At 32.7% G+C, this 13,651-nt stretch overlaps 1 protein-coding gene across 6 annotated transcripts in view; it reads left to right on the forward strand.

The window, feature by feature from the left end:
* LOC111057847 (cystinosin homolog) overlaps positions 1-13,651 on the forward strand; it is a 68,197-nt gene that overhangs the window by 18,457 nt on the left and 36,089 nt on the right. Inside the window, exon 1 of one of the 6 annotated variants that reach the window (XM_039439567.1) lies at positions 4,858-5,026. The exons of 4 other annotated variants lie outside the window; for them this stretch is intronic. The gene's annotated coding sequence lies outside the window, so the exon portion shown is untranslated. Of the gene's footprint in view, positions 1-4,857; positions 5,027-5,205; positions 5,271-13,651 lie in introns of those variants that run through there. One more of the 6 variants, XM_039439566.1, reaches the window with a different exon arrangement.

A 13,651-nucleotide genomic window follows, 5' to 3' on the forward strand; every position in this document is an offset into this window, starting at 1 on the left:
TATTACGGATCTCCTGCAATTTTCCCAGAAATTCCGTCATTTTTTCAAGAATATTACGGATCTCCTGCAATTTTCTCAGAAATGAGACTCATGTCAGTTGATAGGGCTAATAAATAGCTATCCATGATATAAATTTGAAGAAAATCGTTAGTGCCGTTTTCGAGAAAACCGTGAAAAACATGGTTTTTTTTAGTAATTATTCGTCATTTTGAATTGAATTTCTTATTGTCGGATCCTCATGGTATAAGGACCTTAAGTTTAAAATTTCAAATCAATCGGTTGATTAGGAATGGAGTTATCGTGTTCACAGACATACACACATACACACACACACACACACACACACACACACACACAACACACACACACACATACACACACACACACACACACACACACACACACACACACCACACACACACAACACACACACACACACACACATACACGTACATACAGACCAACACCCAAAAATCATGTTTTTGGACTCAGGGGACCTTGAAACGTATAGAAATTTGGAAATTGGGGTACCTTAATTTTTTCGGAAAGCATTACGTTCCTTACCTATGGTAATAGGGCAAGGAAAGTAAAAAAGTAACCATAACAAAATACTGTACTGAAACGTAGGCTGATGAATCAGCACCTTCTTTCTTAAATAGTCTGCCGCTAGAGATTACATTTCCAAAACATTCCATTAGATTTGCCAGTGAGTATTGAATGTAATTACATTTTTAAAATATGATATTTATATCTTTTTGAATGTGTATTTACATTAATTAAAATGTGATTACATTCTATCCTCACTGAGATTTTCTGAGCTCTGTTGTGATTATTGCTCTATCAGTAGGTCACAAGAACATGGAGAAGAAATGGTAGTTGTAGTTGAAGAAGAAGAAGAAAAAGAAGAAGAAGTTGATGAAGAAGAAGAAGATGAAGAGTGGAAGAAGAAGATATTACCTTGAGGTCAAGTTCGCTAGCTCGAACTCCCGAGCAAAATGCTGGACCTTTCACTCTTATCGGGCTATGAAGTCTGAACGGAAGGTTATCTACTTCCAGTATACCATTCTGTAGTTGAACTTTATTTCAGGAAGTAAATAAACTGTTCAAATTTATTCATTTTGGAGTTGTTTAAATAAAATTGCCTACAGACTGATACTGCGAGAAGTATAGCCTACTTTTTTGGTGACCTCATAAGTCGTCATGAGAGATTATTCTTATTAATAAAGAGTAGATTGAGAATTCAGGCAAAAATAAAAAAAGTGCGAATAACATAAATAGTTTTAGAAATTAGAAATAATTCATCCTTCTCTACAAAGTTATACCATAGAGAAACAATAGCTTAAGTAGATATCCCATGGTATAGGGCGTTTATGTCGCAACTTTTACTGTTATCTCAAGCCGATTGTTCATGTAATTCTTTCCCGTGAAGCTGTGTGACGCTGGTAGTCTCTCATATTGTGCCGTTCATACACTCTTTCCTCAACAAAACAGTGAAAATCGACAATAATCAACAGTATTTGGTTTGAGATAACAGTAAAAGTTGCGACATAAACGCCCTATACCATGGGATATCCACTTACGCTATGGTTTCTCTATGGTTATACTATACAGAAAATATCAGTCTCCAGTTGTTGGATAAAGGTTCGAACCCACTAGAACGTACCAGACACGGACCGTGTCAGACCATGCCAGGCACGTAAAATAACAACTATGCCCACTACAACGGATCAACAGCGTTCTATGCCAGTACATTACGCGTATGGTACGCGTATGATACGCGTATGATGCCCGGTCAGAAGTTGTTGGGAACGCGTCAGTTAGCAAGAGAATGTAGCGGGAACTGGTTACCAACGCGGTGCATGCGCGGTTACAACGGGGTTTGCAGGCGTCACGTGCCATGCAAGGAGCGTTCCGTCACAGACAAAATATACTGGCCGACAAATGTTGACCTGGACGTGCATGGCACGCTCCGTGCTTGGCCGGTGACGGAACGGTCTAATGGGTATATTACATACCAAATGATGCAAAGAATATTTTTTTGCATGTGTCGGTACGGGCACGGTCATGGTATGATACGTTCTAGTGGGTTCGAACTTGAAAATGTTTCAATAAATAAGTGGTGTACTAGTAATAGTACTCTAGTAATAATTTCAAGTAGTTTCATTGAATTGTTGACGTTTTTTGTATACACGTGCAGTCTCTTATGCATTTTCTACGTTCTAGTGTAAGTTTGAGAATAAATTTGAGAATGCAGTTGTAAAACTAGAGCTTCTAGATGACTTCAGCATGAAGTGAGAAGGAGAACTTGTCAATAATGTATAGTGTTGCTCTCATTTTTAGACAGACTGCAGCTGGAGATCGTATTACATTGAGAAGTGAGGAGAAGCCCTATAAGAGTAGAAACAGGCTTTGAAGAAGAAGAAGAAGGAGATGGAGAGGAGGAGAAGGAAGAAGTAGAAGAAGAAGGAGATTTGTTGATTGATGTAACAGTTACAGTGGGTGTAATATCAAGCTGTATTTTCGGCAAGATATCAAATCAATAAAAAAATTATAACTATAGTTTGTTGTTGTTAGTTGTTTCAACTGTCAATGCCAATTTTAAACATTCTAAAAGTATGTTGAATAAGAATTTATTTTGTGAAATTTCTCCATAATTGATAAAAAATCTGGTGTGGCGCACTCACACAACTTTCCTTGCCGTTATGAAAATTGATCCCCTGACGCTAGTGTTCTCGCGCATCTCAAGTCTACTATTCAAAGATATGAGCCAGCTAGTGACAGGACAATACGCTGGAGACACGAGGTCTGTTATCTCTTCATAGTGAATGATTTAATAGAATCAACAGTTGCAAACAGTTTGCAATTGAATAATCACATTTTCTCGAATTTCGAGCTTATTTTCAATTTTAGGTGAAAATGTTACGAGACATTAATTGCAGAGATTTTCATGCTCTATATTTTCCACATGAAATTTGTTGTTTAAATTGTATCTGAAGCCTGATAATTGAGAATCTAAAATCAAACTTTGCATAGATGAGGCGGAGCTCCTGAAATTTTTACAGATATGGGACTTGTGGCAGTTGATAGAGCTTATCAATGACTATTTTAGGTATAAATTTCATCAAAATCGTTGGAGCCGTTTTCGAGTAAGTCGTGAAAACCCTGTTTTTGACAACATTTTCGCCATTCTAGCCGCCATCTTGACTTGCATTTGATTGAAATTGTTCGTGTCGGATACTTATAGTGTAAGGACCTTAAGTTCCAAATTTCAAGTCATTCCGTTAATTGGGAGATTAGATATCGTGTACACAGACGCACATACACTCATACACACATACACACACACACACACACATACACACACACACACACACACACACACACACACACATACACACACACATACATACAGACCAATACCCAAAAACCACTTTTTTGGACTCAGGGGACCTTGAAACGTATAGGAATTTAGAAATTGGGGTACCTTAATTTTTTTTCGGAAAGCAATACTTTCCTTACCTATGGTAATAGGGCAAGGGAAGTAAAAACAGTTTTATTTTTGTCACATCCACATCAGACTTGTACACAGGTAGTTAGCTTCACTTCAGCTGAATATGTGCTGACTTCAAAACCGAAACTGCAGTCCTGTTTACAAGTCTTATAAATGTGGATGAGACAAAAATAGAACTGTGTTTTTCCATTCATTCCAAAAGTACTTGTATTTTAGTAATCTTTATTCACATCTTTCAAAATTTCTCAGCATCCTTGCAACTTTGAAACTAGCTTCTCAAGGCTGTGCAAAGGCGAAAAATAAACTTTTTACTTGTGATATTTTTCAAAGTTTTTTGATTTGTATATCATCAAGCTATCTAAATGAAAAGGTTTTCTCAGGAAAACATTTTTTTCCGATCATTACTTTTTGAGATATGAGCGCCTAAAGTTTAAATTTTTGGGACAGAACATTTCAAATTCGGTAAGAGACAAATCCATGAGATTCAGAGGATAGATTATTCATGGTATTGTTGATCTAGTAAAACAAAAATTTTCTGAAAATGTCAATTTTTAAGATAGTTATTCAATTTACTAAAAATAACCAAAAATAACTTTAGTTTTGGTAAATTGAATAACTTTCCCAAAAATTTTTGTTCTACTAGATCAACAATACCATGAAGAATCCATCATCTAAATCTCATGAATTTATATCGTACCGAATTTGAAATGCTCTGTCACAAAAATTCAAACTCCAGTCGCTCATATCTCAAAAAGTAATGATCGGGAAAAAATGTTTTCCTGAGAAAACTTTCTCATTTTGATAGCTTGATGATATACAAATCGAAAAACTTTGAAAAATATCACGAGTAGAAAGTTTATTTTTAGCCTTTGCACAGCCTTAAACTACTGTGAACTACACAATTATTCATCTGAATACAGTATTTCAAAGGGTATTGAATGTATTGAAGGTTCTGCTCTTGACCTCTTGATGTTGAAGTCTTGAAATTTCAAATTAGAAGCATTTTGAAACTACAAGTAATAGGCTGCTCTTAGGCCTACAATCATTACAAATTAAAACAGAAATAAAATTGTTTGTTATGATTTCATTGCTCAATATAAACTTGAACCTCTCCACAATCCTATAAGCTTTAGTAGCGTTCATGATACCAGATTTTTAACTCCTTATACATACAATTGAATACAATACCGTTGTTATCAAGTGCAACAATTGATAACTAATTTTAGCCGAAAACCAGACGTCTATTATCATTCTAGACAGAGAGAACAGATGCTGCAAACAAACAGGGCAGATATCACACTATAAAAGTTTAATCTTCAAATTCTCCGTTTAAAACGTGTGAACGTGCTTAAAGAAAATTAAATTCCTATGATTTGAGTTCGTTTTTTATTGCATCATAAGATTTATCATTACAGTGAGCTAATTGAAGATTAAATTTATGGGGCTCTTCGAGAATGAATCACTGAGACGTTTCGAAGTGATAAAAAAGTAATTTCAATAATTTCAGATTTCAAGGTTCGTTTGCATTTAACGATTGTTCAGTTTGTTATGTGAATTGCAACAGTGTTTGTGCATTAAAGTATTGTTCGAAGTTAATGCGGTATTTTATTCAGGTTTTAAGATTGATTTGGAGAATTGATTAGGCTATATAGTTGATCCATTGAGTGGTTGATTTATTGTGGTATAGTTGATATAGTACAGTTAATTAGTTGATTTTACTTCATAAATTTGATTTTATTGATGTGATTCTGAATATACAGTAAGTGATTTTAAAATAATTTCAATTTTAATTTTTTTTTCTTTCCATGTTATTGATGAAAGTGAGTTTTAGACTTGTGCATGATTTATGGGTGGGATGATTATGATGATAATAACAGTTTTACCGCTTTGACGTGGATTATACAGTTCTTATAGTTTTGCGTCTACCTGTAGTTCAATCACAATCATATCCTATTATATTAAGCGAGCAATTTCTGTATTTATATATCTGGTTATTTTTATATCTGGCTATTCTTATATCTGGTTATTTATGTTTAACGGATCTCGAAAACGGCTCCAACGATTTTCACGAAATTTGGAACATAGTAGGTTTATGATATAAAGATTCGATTGCACTAGGTCTTATCCTTGAGAAAACTCGCTGAACGACATTAAAAGGATAATTCATCCTTGGCTGAAACAGCTGTGGATAGTAAAATAGTGAGTGAGCGAGTGAGTATGTGAAAAATCAAAATATCGCATCCCCGAAATTCATAAGATGACGTATAGCCAGCTGTGAAATATAAACACGATCATTTTAGAGAATTGTGTTCTGTTTATCAATAAATAAAAATAACGAGTGAAGCTCGGTGCCCCGATATTATTCATAATATGATCTGTAATAATTGAATCTATAGTGAGGTCCCGTTATAATGGCAGTGTTTGATTAGCAATGGTATTGCTATCCTTGTCTATCATTCAACAAAGCGGATAGCGCTATCTCTCTCTCGCTTTGCTCTGTTGCCAGATCGTCCTTTAACAATGTAGAATTATTAATTAATTAACAAAATATTTCATCTTAATTATGAAATTCATTATGAAATTATTGAAAAATATTATTTCTGCTTAATAAAATATAATTGATTATTTCGAACGAGAATATAACAGTTAATATTACATCAATAAACCTGTATCAGCTACCGTCTATAAAAGGCATTGACAAGGCTGAGGATCGGCAACGTTTTTTCTCTTATCATTCTCCACTCCCATTATACAAATGAATAGTGAGGTCCACGCTATAATGGCAGTGGAGAAAGATAGGAGGACAACGTTGCCGATTATCTGCCTTGTCACTGCCTTCTATAGAGGATACCTGATACCGGTATATTTGATGTAATGTAAATGTTCATTTTCGTTTGAAATAATCAATGATTATTTCTTATTCATCAAGAAATTATATTTCTCAATGATTGAATAATAAATTTTAAAAATTAAGATGAAATATTTTGGTAATTTATTTTTCTAAATGGCTACAAAACGATCTGGAAGGCAGTGACTTCTATAGATACCGGTATATCTGATGTAATGTTAAATGTTCATCCTTGTTTAAAATAATCAATTTTTTCTATTCATCGAGAAAATATATTTCTCAATGATTGAAGCATTTAGATTCAATTTTCAGCATTGAGATTAAATATTTTGGTAATAATTCTTCTAAATGGCTACAAAACGATCTGGAAACGTTGCTGAGGCAGAAAAGGATAGCGCTATCTGTTTTGTTGAATGATAGACAAGGATAGCAACACCAATGTTAATCAAATACAGCCATTATAACGTGGACCTCGCTAAAGAAATTTAGTTAGTTTCCAACCTCTGAATTTTCTATGTTGCTGTGGTAGAAATTCATATTGAATGAAAACGACTTGATATTGTCATACCACCAATTTATTGTAACAATTTGAGATACTAGTTTCAGTTGTTACACCATCATCAAGTTTATTCCTTGTAAACTAAAACTTAAACATACATAAATAAAAAATAAAATATTTATTGACATAAAATCGCAAGAGATGCAGAGTGACTGCCAATGTAGATGTCTCGTCTTATATTTTATAATTGAGCAGAAGAATCTATAATATAGGTCAGGCAGGACCTCCTATATACTACCAGAGAAAACTTCTATAATTCTCCAATAATAAAACTATTAATAATGAAATAATAAAACAAGAATTATAATAAAACTCCTATTATTAATTCTGTGATACTACCTCCTATCACAGAATTAATAATAGCAATTATAGGAGTTCTCTCTGCTCCTATATTGGAAGTCCCGGGTCAGGCCTTATGATTGGCAATCAATCAGCTGTGATCACCAATGATGTTTAAACTCTACTCTCATGGGCAGAGACTAGAATATTAGACATCTAGCCGTTTTACTTAAATCAAGTCGGAGAGATATTTCTCAACTTACGTAAAATCAACTTGAGTCAATAGCTTCTAAATCCAACATATGAATCTAATTAGAAACTAAATATCATCTCAATTTAGAATATGAAGTTTTAATAACAAAAATCTGGTGTGGCGCACTCACACAACTTTCCTTGCCGTTATGAAAATTGATCACCTGACGCTAGTGTTCCCGCGCATCTCAAGTCTACTATTCAAAGATTTGAGCCAGCTGGTGACAGGGCAATAACGCTGGAGACACACATGAGGTCTGCTTCATAGTGAATGATTTAATAGAATCAACAATAAGTTGCAATTGAATAATCACATTTTCTCGAATTTAAAGCTTATTTTCAATTTTAGGTGGAAATGTTACTGAACATTAATTATAGAGTTCCATGCTCAATCTACTCCACTTGATTTTTTTTGTTTCAATTGTATCTGAAGCCTGATAATTGGGAATCTATCTGCATGATGGGGGAGCTCCTGAAATTTTTACAGATATGGGACTTGTGGAAGTTGATAGAGCTTATCGATGACTATTTTAGGTATGAATTTGATCAAAATCGTTGGCCGTTTCCGAGAAAATCACGAAAAACCCTGTTTTTGACAACATTTTCGCCATTTTAGCCGACATCTTGAATTGCATTTGATCGAAATTGTTCGTGTCGGATCCTTATAGTGAAAGGACCTCAAGTTCAAAATTTCAAGTCATTCCGTTAATTGGGATGAGATATCGTGTACACAACGCACATACACTCATACACACACACATACAGACAATACCCAAAAACCAGTTTTTTGGACTCAGGGGACCTTGAAACGTATAGAAATTTAGAAATTGGGGTACCTTAATTTTTTTCGGAAAGCAATACTTTCCTTACCTATGGTAATAGGGCAAGGAAAGTAAAAACTTGATAAACAATAATTTGGTTCATTGATACTGTTATGTAATGAATTTGTAGCTCAAGCCAAATTTGTAAACTTCATCAATTTGACAAATTGGCCTTCATTTACGATTGTAAAATTCCATTCAAATTTCGATTCATTCATTTTTTTTTTCAACCAACATCAGCATATTTTTTCTCCAATTTTTTTATCCATCTTTCAAATAAAAATAGTTTTTCTCACAGTTTCAGCTAAATTTTTGTGTTACAACAACTGTCAAATTTATTTCATCATAATCAGTGAGTTAACACGTGTCTTCTCCGAAAGTGAGATCCACTTTAAACTGTCTTGACTATAAAGAACATCAATGCTTCCCATTAAAACAATACTGACAGTTTAAAGTTGATCTCGCTTCAGTGTTTTCTTGAGATTATAATGCACGTGTATTCAATTATGAATTGTTGTTGTTTTTGTTTATTTTTCTATTGAACCTTGAAAACTAAGTTCCAAGTTTTCGCCAATCTATAATAAAGGAAAAAATTGGCTCATACACGTTTGGGGTTTATACACGTACGGGATAGGAAATTCACGAATGGACGCATCATCACGTCTGAACTACTCAACTGATCAACTTGAAATTTTGCATAAAGATTCTTAATTGACACTGATTTTAATTTACCGAGGATGGTTTTAGGCCAATTAACAATTCTTCAAAATTTCATTACGTCAAGTTTTCAGTTTGTTAAGTTTTAAAATAGACCCTTGCGGAGCTAGCTCTTTATAAAAGAATATATTTATTTATTTCTACATTAATAGATACAATATAATATAATAGATTACAATATAATTGTCAACTATGAATGATTGGGAGAGGAACAACAGGCTTAAAGCCCACAACTGTTCCTTCCCCAAATATAGACAGAAATTGTCCAAAAATAGGTTATGTTTACACTCCTTATCTTGAAATTAATTACTGTGAGGATAAATAAAGTTTCACTCCAATCAAGTTCATTCAATTACTTTAATAATATATTATTCCTTCTCAATCTCTTTATCAGTTTTCTATAGCGAGATTAACGTTATAAAGTCAGCACTTACATTGAAACTGGTTTGCCATCCTTGTCTTCCATAGACAAAGCAAACAGCTCCATCCTTTTCTAGCTCCGTACTGTTGCCATTTGTTTGTTGGATATGAAGAGTATAATATAATAAACTACCAAAATACTCTTTGTCAATCATAAATAATATTTATTATGAGATAATGAGAAAATATCATTATTTTCTTGGCGTATAAAATATTATATTTGAGATAGAGTTCATCATCTATATAATAAGAGAGAGTATAGGGTTGTGTTTGTTCGCATCAAAACATGTCAACTTGTGGATTGCATACCGGAAAAACGGGAATGATTTAGATCTCCAAATTTTGCACATAGATTCTAAAAATATCAATCTCGTGCACCTGGAAGCCCAAATTTCAATTTTCCTTCTAGATTTTTCAGAATTAATGTTTAAAACTCAATAATGGTACATTATTGATTTCATTAAAAAATCACCAAATCATATGGTCGAAATAAAAAAGGAACATCTGTTTCTATATTGCTTTCTACCTGAAAAACATAGTTTTGAAACTTCGTTTTCCTGATGCAATGTTTAGGCCTACACGTGGCACGGATTATTAATTTTTCAGCTAGAAACAATTTTTGAGACAAAGTTCTAAATAAACGTCTACAGTTTCATCAATGCTGTATAGGCAATATGAAAACGCATGCAGTTAATATGTCTTTGAATGAAGGTGTTGTTATTTACATAAAGAAATATATTCTTCCATTTTATTTAATTAAAAATTCAAAATTATTCGAGCCCTGATAGAATGACTGACTCACTGTACAGTCAGTCGAAATTTTAATATTGGAATGAGGGGTATTTTGCAACTGAGCAAAAAATAAGTCATATGCACCTTTTCGTTATATCTTCAAAATGAAAAATGAGTTTTGTGGGTTGTCAAAACTCCCTCTGAAAGGGAAACTATTCAACTTATTCTATCTTTTAGTAAAATAACAATGATCATCCATTAATGTATCATATTCTATACTATAATAAAGGAAAGAACTGGATTATAAACGTAGCCTATACAGATGTAAAGTATAGGGAAATTATGTTTGACGCATTATCACGTCAGAACTACTGGACTGATTAACTTGAAATTTTGCATATAGATTCTTGCTTAACCGAGGGTGGTTATAGACCAATTTTAATTCTTCAAGATTTGATTACATCAAGTTTTCAGTTTGTCAAGTTTTCAATTATTTGTCATGCTTCCAGTTTGTATAGAAGCAGCAGAAGATTTCTATTAAAAGGGAAGATAGGTATGATTGGGGATCCTTTTCGAATGATAAAAACAGGTTTTCCGTCAAACCCAAATTTTTTCCGCCATTTTGAATCCAACTTCTTTTTTTAATTAAAAGGTGGTCATACTGATTCACTTGAAATGCAGCATATAAATTATTAATCAACCGAGGATTCATATAGGCCTATTTTGAATTCATCTAGATTTCATTACGTCAAGTTTTAAGAAAGACCCTTGCGAAGCACGGGTTACCTGCTAGTTATACAATAATCGATATTACATGATTCACTTGAAATGCAGCATATAAATTATTAATCAACCGAGGATTCTTATAGGCCTATTTTGAATTCATCTAGATTTCATTACGTCAAGTTTTAAGAAAGACCCTTGCGAAGCACGGGTTACCTGCTAGTTATACAATAATCGATATTACATCAGTCATCAGATAACCGGGATGAATTTTCTTGGCGAATAAAATATATTCAACATGGAGTTGATTATTATTCAACAACTATCAACAATAATTGATATTACATTAGATTACCGTAATAACTTGAATCACATCTACCTTCTACCGGTATATAGAAGGCGCTGGTAACAGAGAATTGGCAACTCTGCCGTTCTATCATTTTCACACACTTTATAGCGTGAATCTCATTACAGAATAGACGAACATTTTTTTAGTCAGATATGGTAAAATTCTGAGATATTTGATAACTCTCTCAGAAATAATTTTTTTCTTGTCTTGGTCAGTAATCTATCTCCTAATTAGTAACGGATCATTCATATTGTGTTAGGCTCAATTTCTTTGATTTCATTTCCCACACTTTTCAACTTTTCTTGATTCATTTTTTGTGATAACATTTTTAGAAAGCCTGTCTATTATTGTTATCAGTTGTCAAACTTTTTCTAACAATTGAAGTTAATTTCAATTTTTTGATAAGAAATCTTCTCTGGGTCAGTTAATTTTGTGAAATCTTTATCAATGAAGAGAAACGATCCTTATACTTAACCTCTCATACTAAGTTAGTTCTATAACGAAATGATATTGTAATATTACATTACTTGGGCTATATAAATTATTTATACTCCCTCACTTAGAGACTGTGCAAAGGCTTAAAATGAACTTTCCACTGGTAATATTTTTCAAAGTTTTTCGATTTGTATATCATCAAGCTATCAAAATGAAAAAGTTGAAAATGAAAAATCAATTTACCAAAAATAACAACTGAAAGTTATTTTTGTTCAGTTTTAGTAAATTGAATAACTTTCTCAAAAATTAATATTTTCAGGAAATTTTTGTTTTATTAGATCAACAAATACCATGAAGAATCTATCTTCTAAATCTCATGGATTTATCTCTTACCGTACTTGAAATGTTCTGTCCAAAAAATTTAAACTTTAGGCGCTCTTATCTCAAAAAGTAATGATCGGAAAAAAATGTTTTCCTGAGAAAACTTTTTCATTTTGATAGCTTGATGATATACAAATCGAAAAACTTTGAAGAATATTACCAGTAGAAAGTTCATTTTTAGCTTTTCACAGCCTTGAAATCAAATTATAAGTTGAAACATGTTGTAAGAAATAAAATAAAGTTGACAAAAGGGTGGCCTACTTTCATTTTTCAATTTTTACATACATTTATAATGGAATCGTGTTTAGTGAAATTCAGTTACAACTTTCAGCATTGATTAGATGTGATGTATTGATATTGATTTATATGAAATGCTGACTGAATTAGGGAATTAAAAGAAAATGGGAATCCCTGTCTGAAATTCTTGATTATTCAGGGAATAAAAAATGAGAATTTCCCTATAACTGTCTTGATTTTTGATTAGCCTATTTTCCTCTTACTTCACAACGTGACACTTCCTCTTACCTTGTTATAATTCAGAAGAAAACTGTCAATTTTCCTTGTAGTTACAACTTGTTTCACAAGAATTTTCTCCTACTATATACTTCCTATTCTGTCTCCTTATCCTGTTTCCGTATCCTGTTTCCTTAGACAGTTTGTTAAACTCTTGTATCCTTAATCTTATTTCTGTTTCTTAGTTCTGGTTTAGAAAAGAATATTATGACCACCCCGACACATAGTCCATTATTATAGTGGGGTATCATAATAATATTAGAACTAAGTTTAGTATTAGCAATTTTGTATGTATAATATAACAATTATGTATATGTTTTGTCAATAAACTCCTCTGGTTACAATCCATTGGCAATCACAGAAATTATTACTATTATTACACTATACATTATTGATTCTTTCTATACAGTAGCACAGTAGGCCTACATTGGAATATTTTAATTTGCAAAACTAATGTCATTTATTGTGAATATTATACTAGACCAACTAACTCGTGGTTGGTTTCAAAACAAAGTTCAACAACCCTATGTGTTAGTCTATATCAGTGTCATGTTTCATTATTATGTTGGAAGAGATTGTGATGTTTTTAGTGTTTAATCTTATAACTGTTCAAAACTACTTCTATCAAATCCTTTTAAGTGGATTTTCCGTTTTTGATTAGCCTATTTTCGTTGAACTTTATTTTGGAACCAACCTCAAGTTAGTTGGTCTAGTATAACATTCACAATTAATGACATTAGTTTTGCAATGTTAAAAATGTTGGAGATACATTTATATTTTTTATCAAGCGAAGTGTAAATGGATATTTCAATGAGTGATAGTAGCTTAACCTTGATTTTGATTTGGACTGTAGTATAAATTTGAAAAGGGACCGTTTTGGGCATAAGCCTGTTGTGCCTTCTCATATAAGTTCAATAATTGTGCATTACTAGAGTCTAGAGAAATAAATGAAAAAATACCTCAAAATAGATTCATGATTCATATTAAATATCGGGGCACCGAGCTTCGCTCGTTATATTTATTTATTGACTTTTGATGAACCGAACACAATTCTTTAAATGATTGGGGAAGGACTAACAGGCACAGCCAAAAACTGTTTCTTCCCCGAATT

The sequence above is a fragment of the Nilaparvata lugens genome, chromosome 13 (genome assembly GCF_014356525.2).
Source record: "Nilaparvata lugens isolate BPH chromosome 13, ASM1435652v1, whole genome shotgun sequence".
Classification (NCBI taxonomy): domain Eukaryota; kingdom Metazoa; phylum Arthropoda; class Insecta; order Hemiptera; family Delphacidae; genus Nilaparvata; species Nilaparvata lugens.